This window comes from Staurois parvus, unplaced genomic scaffold (assembly GCF_062004578.1).
Source record: "Staurois parvus isolate SC_StPar_1 unplaced genomic scaffold, SC_StPar_1.0 ptg001017l, whole genome shotgun sequence".
Taxonomy (NCBI): Eukaryota; Metazoa; Chordata; class Amphibia; order Anura; family Ranidae; genus Staurois; species Staurois parvus.
Window position 1 is genome coordinate 260059 of NW_028318813.1, and position 12171 is coordinate 272229.

Sequence of the window (12171 nt, forward strand, 5' to 3'; positions counted from 1 at the left end):
ATATATACAGACCATATACAGATATATACAGACCATATACGGATATATACAGACCATATACAGATATATACAGACCATATACGGATATATACAGACCATATACGGATATATACAGACCATATACGGATATATACAGACCATATACAGATATATACAGACCATATACGGATATATACAGACCATATACGGATATATACAGACCATATATGGGTACATAGACCATATACAGATATATACAGACCATATACGGATATATAGACAGTATAAAGATATATACAGACCATATACGGGTATACAGTATATACTGTGTGTGCCTTTATTATATCAAGCTCACTGAGTTTGTTAGCTCTCACATGGATGACTAGATACTGAGCCATGGGGAGCAGAAAAGAACTGTCAAAAGACCTCCGTAGCTCTCACATGGATGCGCCAAGCAGGCTGGAAACTGAGCCATGGGGAGCATAAAGGAACTGTCAAAAGACCTCCGTAGCTCTCACGTGGATGCGCCGAGCAGGCTAGATACTGAGCCATGGGGAGCAGAAAAGAACTGTCAAAAGACCTCCGTAGCTCTCATGTGGATGCACCGAGCAGGCTAGATACTGAGCCATAGGGAGCAGAAAAGAACTGTCAAAAGACCTCCGTAGCTCTCACGTGGATGCGCCAAGCAGGCTAGATACTGAGCCATGGGGAGCAGAAAAGAACTGTCAAAAGACCTCCGTAGCTCTCACGTGGATGCGCCAAGCAGGCTGGATACTGAGCCATGGGGAGCAGAAAGGAACTGTCAAAAGACCTCCGTAGCTCTCACGTGGATGCGCTGAGCAGGCTAGATACTGAGCCATGGGGAGCAGAAAAGAACTGTCAAAAGACCTCCGTAGCTTTCACGTGGATGCACCAAGCAGGCTAGATACTGAGCCATGTTGAGCAGAAAAGAACTATCAAAAGACCTTCATAACAAGGTAATGAAGCTTTATAAAGATGGAAAAGGATATAAAAAGATATCCAAAAGCCTTGAATATGCCAATCAGTACTGTTCAATTACTTATTAAGAAGTGGAAAATTCAGGAATCTCTTGATACCAAGCCAAGGTCAGGTAGAGCAAGAAAGATCGCAGCCACAACTGCTAGAATCGTTCGGGGTACAAAGAATAACCCTCTCAGGTAACCTCATGTTAGGAGATGATGGTGTGGTTGTTTCAAGGAGCACAATACAATGGAAATGGAATAAAAATGATCTGCATGGTCGAGTTGCCAGAATGAAGCCTTTACTGCGTCAATGCCACAAAAAAGCCCGGTGAGGTGTGTCAAGTCGGGCATATTGTAACCGGGCATTTTTTTGGCATTGGCGCAATAAAGGCTTCTTTCTGGCAATTCACCCATGCAGCTCATTTTTGTCCAAGTGTCGTCATATTGTGCTCTTTCAAAACAACCACAATGTATTTTTCTAGAGCAGCCTGGATTTCTAATGAGGTTACATGTGGGGGTTTTTCTTTGTATTACGAACAGGGGCGGACTGACAACTCATGGGGCCCCCGGGCAATAGGGGATCATGGGGCCCCCGAGCAATAGGAGATCATGGGGCCCCTGTGTCCTTGCTCAAACTCAAAAAAGCCTATGAAAAAGGTACCAGGGGCATCTCATGGGGCCCCCTACTGACCCCGGGCCCTAGGGCAGTGCCCGGGTTTCCAAATGGTCAGTCCACCCCTGATTACGAACAATTCTTCTGCCAGTTATGGCTGCAATCTTTCTCGGTCTACCTGACCTTGGCTTGGTATCAAGAGATCCCCGAACTTTCCACTTCCTAATAAGTGATTGAACAGTATTGATTGGCATATTCAAGGCTTTGGATATCTTTTTATATCCTTTTCCATCGTCATAAAGACCTTGTTACGCAGGTCTTTTGACAGTTCTTTTCTGCTCCCCATGGCTCAGTATCTAGCCAGTTCAGTGCATCCACGTGAGAGCTGACAAACTCACTGACTATTTATACAGAGTAACTGCAATTTAAAAAGCCACAGATGTGGGAAATGAACCTATAATTGCCATTGTAACCCGTGTGTGTCACCTTGTGTGTCTGTACCAAGGCCAAACATTCCAGGGGGCGGAGACTTCTGATCCGGGGGGCGGAGATCATTAGGATTTACAAAGGAGCCAACAACTCTGTGATAATAAATGGCTTCATATGATCACTGTCCTCACATAAAAAACAGTTTATGGCATGATCAGTCATATCTCCCATATAAAATACGAAAAGTTCACCATTTCTGCCAGGGGAGGGAAACTTTGCAACACAACCGTATAGACTGTATAGAGATATTTACAGTTATATACAGAGCATGTGTAATACAAAGGGATGATCCATCCTAATTAACATTCCTCAGCTGGGTAGGGGGAGCAGAGACCACAGACAGGATCTACACAGCACTGTGCGACGGGACACCAGTGCAGGCGCTGGAGTGTATAGGTGACCCGGGAATGACCCCCACAGACTGCCGGAGACAGGAAATCCTACAGGAGGAAAACCCCGTCATACAGCAACCCCTGTATACAATATATAGAGAACTAACCCACAGAGCTGACACTCTAATTTACAGAGGATTCAGTATACAGAAAGATGTGTGTCCTGCAGAACTGACACTCTAATATACAGTGAGAGGTTACAGCTACAGTATATAGAAAGATGTGTGTCCTGCAGAGCTGACACTCTAATGCACAGTGAGAGGATACAGATACAGTATATAGAAAGATGTGTGTCCTGCAGAACTGACACTCTAATATACAGTGAGAGGTTACAGATACAGTATATAGAGAGGTGTGTGTCCTGCAGAACTGACACTCTAATATACAGTGAGAGGTTACAGATACAGTATATAGAGAGGTGTGTGTCCTGCGGAACTGACACTCTAATATACTGTATTTGTATCCTCTCTCTGCATATTAGAGAGATGCGTGTCCTGCAGAGCTGACATTCTAATATACAGAGAGGAGATACAATATAGAGAGAGATGTGTGTCCTGCAGAACTGACACCCTAATATACAAAGAGGATACAGATACAGTCTATAGAGAGCTGCATGTCCTGCAGAGCTGACATTCTAATATACAGAGAGAGGATACAGATACAGTATATATAGAGAGATGTGTGTGCTGCAGAGCTGATAGTCTACTATACAGAGAGAGGATACAAATACAGAGAGGTGTGTGTCCTGCAGAGCTGACACTCTAATATACAGAGAGAGGATACAGATACAGTATACAGAGAGGTGTGTGTCCTGCAGAGCTGACACTCTAATATACAGAGAGATGATACAGTATACAGAGAGGTGTGTGTCCTGCAGAGCTGACACTCTAATATACAGAGAGGATACAGATACAGTATATATAGAGAGATGTGTGTGCTGCAGAGCTGACACTCTAATATACAGAGAGATGATACAGTATACAGAGAGGTGTGTGTCCTGCAGAGCTGACACTCTACTATACAGAGAGGATACAGAGAGATGCGTGTCCTGCAGAGCTGACACTCTAATATACAGAGAGGATACAGATACAGTATACAAGGAGATCCGTGTCCTGCAGAGCTGACACTCTAATATACAATGAGAGGATACAGTATACAGAGAAGTGTGTGTCCAGCAGAGCTGACACTCTAATATACAGAGAGGATACAGATACAGTATATAAGGAGATCCGTGACTTGCAGAGCTGACACTCTAATATACAGAGAGGATACAGATACAGTATACAAGGAGATCCGTGTCCTGCAGAGCTGACACTCTAATATACAGAGAGGATACAGATACAGTATATATAGAGAGATGTGTGTGCTGCAGAGCTGACACTCTAATATACAGAGAGGATACAGATACAGTATACAAGGAGATCCGTGTCCTGCAGAGCTGACACTCTAATATACAATGAGAGTATACAGAGAAGTGTGTGTCCAGCAGAGCTGACACTCTAATATACAGAGAGGATACAGATACAGTATATATAGAGAGGTGTGTCCTGCAGAGCTGACACTCTAATATACAGAGAGGATACAGATACAGTATATATAGAGAGGTGTGTCCTGCAGAGCTGACACTCTAATATACAGAGAGGATACAGATACAGTATATATAGAGAGGTGTGTCCTGCAGAGCTGACACTCTAATATACAGAGAGGATACAGATACAGTATATATAGAGAGGTGTGTCCTGCAGAGCTGACACTCTAATATACAGAGAGGATATAGATACAGTATATATAGAGAGGTGTGTCCTGCAGAGCTGACACTCTATACAGATAGAAGCAGTAGTGTATGCTCAGACAATGGTGGTGGGTGGGGTGGGGTCTGTATATACTATTACAGGGGGAGGACACAGCCAGGTGATGGTAGGTGGGGGGTGATGATGATGATGGTGAGGAGGAGGAGGAGGACACATTATATGTGATGTATGGGGAAAGGAAGGGGGGATGGGATCTGGGTCACCCCATCCCTGGCACAGATGAGGACACAGCATACAATGTACAGACATGGTGCTCCATACATCACACACGGGGCTGCTGTCATCCTCATCCTGGGGGAGGGAGCACACACAATGTGTCATCCTGATCCTCAGCGTACAATGTACAGGGTGTGTAGAATGGAGGAGGCTCACCTGTGTGCAGAGCGAGGATGGAAGCTGGCACAGCACTGAGCTCACTACACAGGAGAGACAGCAGAGCTTGGAGAAGGGAGGGGGCTGGGTGGGGGGAGGAGCTGGGGGAGGGAAGGGAGGGGCATCGCCCTCTATTGTTCTCCCCTCCCCCTCCTCCTCCTCTGTAGTAAATGTTACAATGTATCAGAGAGAGATCCGTGTGATCTGTATGTAGGAGACACTCATACCTCTCATACCTATTGATGTCATCATTCATATCATTATCATCATTTATATCAACATCATTATCATTCATATCATCATCATCATCATTTATATCAACATCATTATCATTCATATCATCATCATCATCATTTATATCATCCTCAATTATCAGCAGACATCTGCAATATTCTCTGCTGTGATTTCCATATACACTGTTATCATTGTCACCATCAGCAGCTCATATCTGCAGTCTGTATTATTATTATTATCATAGCCAAACTGGAAGTGACAGGAAATCCCTGCATGAAGGGAATTCCTTGCCCCCCCCCCCCAGGTCACTAGAACTAACATCCCCATTGGAAGATTTCCCCTCGATTACTCTTCTGGGGACAGCCCAACATTTGGAATTTTCTTATACTCTCACTTTTAATTACAATGGTAAAAAAGACAAATAGAGAGGGGGGGGGGGGCACAGACAGCAATACAAATCTGATGGGGATCTAATCCATCTCCACTCTATCCAAAACTAAACAAAAAGTTTTGCCTTTAGTTATACTTTAATACTTTTTTGTATCGGTATCAGCAGTGTGATCTGTTATCCAGCCTTATATACAATATTAATCATTTATATCATTATCATTATTTGTTATTATTACTGTCAGCTGATATCGGCTATATCCCTGCTGTGCTCCCCTTATATACACTAATATTATTATTATCATTTCTATTAATCAGCTTATATCTGCAGTATCTGCTGCTATGCCACCCTTCCATACATTATTATGTCACTATTATTATTATTATTATGTCACTATTATTATTATTATTAATAATAATAATAATAATAATAATAATAATAATATGAGACATCTGCAGTGTTCTTTGCTATCCACCCTTATACGCCGCGTTCCAAATTATTATGCAAATTCTCTTTAAGTGTCACAAAGATGAAATATTTTGTTTTTCAGTGTAACTCATGGATGGCATTGTGTGTCAGGGCTCTTTTGATCACTGAAAACAATCTGGGACACCTGTGATAATTAGATTGGCCGGTGAGCCCAATTTAATGAAAAACTACCAAAGGAGGGCGTTCCACATTATTAAGCAGAGCGCCATTTTCCAGCAATATGGGGAAGAAAAAGGATCTCTCTGCTGCCGAAAAGGGTGAAATAGTTCGATGCCTTGGACGAGGTATGAAAACATTCGGTATTTCACGAAAACGTAAGTGTGATCATCGCACTATGAAGAGATTTGTGGCGGATTCAGAGCACAGACGGGTTGGTGCAGATAAAGGCACATTGAGGAAGATTTCTGCCAGATCCATGCATCGGATCCAGAGAGCAGCTGCTAAAATCCCATTACATAGCAGCAAACAGATATTTGAAGCTGCTGGTGCCTCTGGAGTCCCACGAACATCAAGGTGTAGAGTCCTCCAGAGTCTTACAACTGTGCATAAACCTTCTATTCGGCCACCACTAACCAATGCTCACAAGCAGAAACGGCTGCATTGGGCAGAAAAATACATGAAGACTAATTTTCAAACAGTCCTGTTCACTGATGAGTGCCGTGCAACCCTGGATGGTCCAGATGGATGGAGTAGTGGATGGTTGGTGGACGGCCACCCTGTTCCAACAAGGCTGCGACGTCAGCAAGGCGGTGGTGGAGTCATGTTTTCGGCCGGAATCAAGGGAAGAGAGGCGGTCGGCCCCTTTAGGGTCCCCGAAGGTGTAAAGATGACCTCTGCAAAGTATGTGGAGTTTATGACTGACCACTGTCTTCCCTGGTACATAAGGAAGAACTATGCTTTCCGTAATAAAATCATCTTCATGCATGACAATGCACCATCTCATGCTGCAAAGAATACCTCTGCATCAATGGCTGCTATGGGGATAAAAGGAGAGAAAGTCATGGTGTGGCCTCCATCCTCCCCTGACCTCAATCCTATTGAGAACCTTTGGAGCATCCTCAAGCAAAATATCTATGAGGGTGGGAGGCAGTTTACATCCAAACAGCAGCTCTGGGAGGCTATTCTGACATCTTGCAAACAAATTCAAGCAGAAACTGTCCAAAAACTCCCAAGTTCAATGGATGCCAGACTTGTGATCTGCTATCAGATAAGGGCTCCTATGTTACAATGTAACGTGACCGCTTCAAATGTTTAACAAGTTACAATGTTGGTAAAAGTTTGATTGAAATAGCTTTTGATTTCAGTAAATCTGCTGCAAACACAACAAATGACAATTCTCAGTTCTTTACAACCTATAAAGTGTTTTGAAATTTACTGTGCGGAATAATTTGGAACAAAAATCCTGTTATCATTAGGAGGTTTGTTCAATAAAATGTGAATTGTCCTCTTATAGTTGATAACATGAGAATTATGCCGACTGTTATTTACATCAATTATTGAGGGAAATGAGAAAAATATCATTAGCATAATAATTTGGAACACGGTGTATATAATCATTATTATTTTAAGCCAATATCTACAGTAACCTCTGCTGTCATCCTCATGTACAATATTATTATTGTTATTATCAGCCAATATCTACAGTTTCCCCTGCTATGTCACTATTATTATTATTTTTTATTAATAATATTATTATTATTATTATCAGAAGACATCTGCAGTGTCCTTTGCTATCCACCCTCATATATAATCATTATTATATTCAACCAATATCTGCAGTATCCTCTGCTATGTCACCCTTATATATTATTTTTATTATCAGACAATTTCTGCAGTTTCCACTACTATGTCACTATTATTATTATGATTATTATTTACAGACAATATTGGTCTTTCCCCTGCTATGTTACTAGTATTATTTTTTTTATTATTGTTTTCAGACAATATCTGCAGTTTCCCCTGCTATGTCCCTGCTATTATTATTATTATTATTATTATTTTCAGACAATATCTGCAGTTTCCCCTGCTATGTCCCTACTATTATTATTATTATTATTTTCAGACAATATCTGCAGTTTCCCCTGCTATGTCCCTACTATTATTATTATTATTATTATTATTTTCAGACAATATCTGCAGTTTCCCCTGCTATGTCCCTACTATTATTATTATTATTATTATTATTTTCAGACAATATCTGCAGTTTCCCCTGCTATGTCCCTACTATTATTATTATTATTATTATTTTCAGACAATATCTGCAGTTTCCATTGCTATGTCCCTACTATTATTATTATTATTATTATTATCAGACAATATCTGCAGTTTCCCCTGCTATGTCCCTATTATTATTATTATTATTATTATTATTATTATTATTATCAGACAATATCTGCAGTTTCCCCTGCTATGTCCCTACTATTATTATTATTATTATTATTATTATTATTATTATTATTATTATCAGACAATTTCTGCAGTTTCCTCTGCTATGTCCCTATTATTATTATTATTATTATTATTATTATTATTATTATCAGACAATATCTGCAGTTTCCCCTGCTATGTCCCTACTATTATTATTATTATTATTATTATTATTATCAGACAATTTCTGCAGTTTCCTCTGCTATGTCCCTACTATTATTATTATTATTATTATCATCAGACAATATCTGCAGTTTCCTCTGCTATGTCCCTATTATTATTATTATTATTATCAGACAATATCTGCAGTTTCCTCTGCTATGTCACTATTATTATTATTTTCAGACAATATCTGCAGTTTCCTCTGCTATGTCCCTATTATTATTATTATTATTATTATTATTATTATTATCAGACAATATCTGCAGTTTCCCCTGCTATGTCCCTACTATTATTATTATTATTATTATTATCAGACAATATCTGCAGTTTCCTCTGCTATGTCCCTACTATTATTATTATTATTATTATTATTATCAGACAATATCTATTTATTTACACTAATATTATTATTATTTATTATTATTCATATCTGCAGACATCGTCTTTTGCTATCTACCCTTATACAGAATATAATCATTATTATTTTCAGACAATATCTGCAGTATCCTCGGCTATTCCCTAAATAATGTAATGGGGCACAACAAAGGATCAGTCCAGAGTGAGGACACAGTACCATGAACAGTTGGATCAGGTGCACAAAGCCACTCTATGGAATGGCAAGGGACCAGAGTCAGGAAGGGACCAGCGTCAGGAAGGGACCAGGGTCACAGTGACAGCAGATGCAGCCAAGGTTATTCTGGTATGGCTACAGACCAGAAATATGGGACAGCAAGGATATAAATCCAATGTGGACGCAGGGCAGAGATCCAGGCATAGCGAAGGGACAAATGGCATAATGATGCAGCAAGGATTGGACAGGAGCAGGGGCGGACTGACAACTCATAGGGCCCCCAGGCAATAGGGGATCATGGGGCCCCTGTGTCCTTGCCCAAACTCAAAAAAGACTATGAAAAAGGTACCAGGGGCATCTCATGGGGCCCCCTACTGACCCCGGGCCCTCGGGCAGTGCCCGAGTTTCCAAATGGTCAGTCCACCCCTGGACAGGAGGCTTCTGTGTCTGGGGAGGCAGAGGGACAGGTCCTATGTACACAGTCCAGCATGCATACAGGCAGGGACAGTGCAAGAGGTGAAGTTCAGAGTTCTGGAGAATATGGAGGTCCACACAGGCAGCGGCGATGATCTAAAGTTGGCCATCCCTGCTGAACCGGCCAAAGTTCGACCAGTGTATGGCCAGCTTTTTTTAATTTGAACCTAAACCCTCTAGCCCTAACCCATAGGGCCTCTTCTTTCCTATGTCCGTGCATGCTCAGTAGAGCCTAATAGACGTATAGGACTATGTCCCTACAGAGGAGTCCATGGGGATTTACTGCGCACACATGTACATTGGGAAGGAGAGGCTGGGTTCAGGATGGAAACAGCAACAACAACATGGAAATAAGTATCCTTGGCTCCATCCAGTGGCCATAAAGTGGAATTTTCCCAAACCACTCTATTTTTCCATGAATGGATAACATTCAAACTTTAAAGGAATTAGATCTTTGAGAGAAATTTCAAGGTTGCCCCATTCACCTCCTTGGCGTAGGGGCAGATCTGGGCGCCCGAGTCTGAGCTGCCCACTGTTACTGCGTTGTTTGGGTGTAAGGCCTTTCACATCTGTTCAATTTGAAGTTTTACCAGAAAACCTAAGACGCTTGACATTAAGATATATAGGATACAGGTGTATATAGGATTTCCATTATATTCAGTGGAGCTCGTTCACACCTGGGTGTAGGCTCTCTTGAACCTCATCGCTCTAAAAATGACCTGATCTTCAAATGGGCCATTTGGCATTTGGGGCATTTTGACCCCTGTAGACTTCAATAGGAACACCTGAAATAACGTAACACACACATTTTTGTGCTTTTTCTTTTCTAGTATCTAAATTTCCATTGGCTAAAAATAATGAAATTAAAAAGCCGAAGCTTGAAATACGCAGAAATACCTGAAAAATGCCCAGAAAAATGAACAAAGACACTCGGATCAAGTGTGAATGGAGCCCCATATGATGATGTGGCTGGAAAGCTGTGAATGGCAATGGGCAATGTTTACATTGGCGCATACCCTTCCCTCAAGGATGTTATGTTTGGAACCCCAGCAGGAAACTATGACCCATGGACAGGGGCGGACTGACAACTCATGGGGCCCCCGAGCAATAGGGGATCATGGGGCCCCTGTGTCTTTGCCCAAACTCAAAAAAGCCTATGAAAAAGGTACCAGGGGCATCTCATGGGGCCCCCTACTGACCCCGGGCCCTCGGGTAGTGCCCGAGTTTCCAAATGGTCAGTCCGCCCCTGCCCGTGGGAGCAGATTAGTCTTTCTGTCATTGGATGTTCCCCTCTAAGTCCTTTCTTGCCCCTCTCTAGGTGAGGGCACAGTTTGGGCAATTTATCTGTGTGGTGCACAGACCATCACATATACTAGCTTCTATGGATGACACCCTGGCGGGTAATGTGGGCTCACCTAAGGTGCAGGTCCAAGTGACAACTTGGTCTTCAATAAAGCACTTCACAAGGAGCAATGGGCTGGTGACCATAGTGGTCCTTGGTCAGGGCTTACAATTTCGAGTCTAGACCTACTAGACCCACCAGTTGCCCCACCCAACCTTGCCCAGGTCTGCCTCCAACCCCACCCCCGGCCCTTGGTACTGCAGGATGACACCAGGTCACAGCACTAAGTATTGCCCCACCAAGGGGTCACAGGAACAGGATGGCTACACTATCAGGTTGCAAGAACGGAAGGTCAAAGTCTGAGCTGGGGCCAAGACAGGTGGCAGGCAAGAGAATAGTCATTGTCTGAGCAGAGGTCGAGGCAGGAGGCAGGCAAGAGAGTAGTTTTGTTTCAGGTTGAGGTCAAGGCAAGTGGAAGGCAATTGAGTAGTTGGGGTTCAGACTCAGGTCAAGGCAGGCAGTAGTTGGGGTTCAGATTGGCATCAAAGCAGGCAAGAGAATAGTCGGTGTCCAGGCAGAGGTCAGAGAAGGTGACAGGCAAGAGAGTACTTTGGGTTCAGGCTAAGGTCAAGACAGGTAGCAAACAAGAGAACAGTCAGGGTCCAGGCAAAGGTTGGGGCAGGCAGCAGGCAAAAAAATGTGTCCAGGCAGAGGTCAAGGCAGGTGGCAAGCAAGAGAGAAGTCGCGGTTCAGGCTGTGGTCAAGGCAAGCAAGAAAGCCAAATAGAATGTTTTACTGTCTTATTGTGTGGCAACTAACCTGTGGTGGGTGTGAAGAGATTGGTGGGTGTGAAGAGAGTGACCACTTATATGGCTCTGAGGTCAGAGGATCTAGTGGGTCATTTGTGTATATCAGGTGGAAGTTTTGTTGTTTCTGTTCATATTCTAACTGGGAATGTCTTCATTACAAGTGCCGTATATTGGAAATAAGGGATAGGGGAGCATGGTCCTGTGTCCTTGGCTCAGGTAGAGGGGAGTATGGTCCTATGTCCTAGGGGGTCAGGTAGAGGGGAGTATGGTCCTATGTCCTAGGGGGTCAGATAGAGGGGAGCATGGTCCTATGTCCTAGGGGGTCAGGTAGAGGGGAGTATGGTCCTGTGTCCTCAGGTCAGGTAGAGGGGAGCATGGTTCTGTGTCCTCAGGTCAGGTAGAGGGGAGCATGGTCCTGTGTCCTTGGCTCAGGTAGAGGGGAGTATGGTCCTATGTCCTAGGACAGTGGTGGGCAACCTTTTTTTTCAACTGAGCCAAATCTCGCCAAAACCACAATTGAAATTTATTTTGAGAGCCACATTTTTAAAACTGAAAATACATCCCCCATATAGTAATTCATCCCCCATAGTAATTCATCCCCCATATAGTAATTCATCCCCTATAGTAATTCATCCC

General features: G+C 42.7%; 1 protein-coding gene across 5 annotated transcripts in view; it reads right to left on the reverse strand.

Moving 5' to 3' along the window:
• Nucleotides 1-12171, reverse strand: part of LOC149441175 (uncharacterized) — a 141006-nt gene that overhangs the window by 70227 nt on the left and 58608 nt on the right. Inside the window, exon 1 of one of the 5 annotated variants that reach the window (XM_089657658.1) lies at nt 4640-4726. The exons of the other annotated variants lie outside the window; for them this stretch is intronic. The gene's annotated coding sequence lies outside the window, so the exon portion shown is untranslated. Of the gene's footprint in view, nt 1-4639; nt 4727-12171 lie in introns of those variants that run through there. 5 annotated transcript variants of the gene reach the window in all.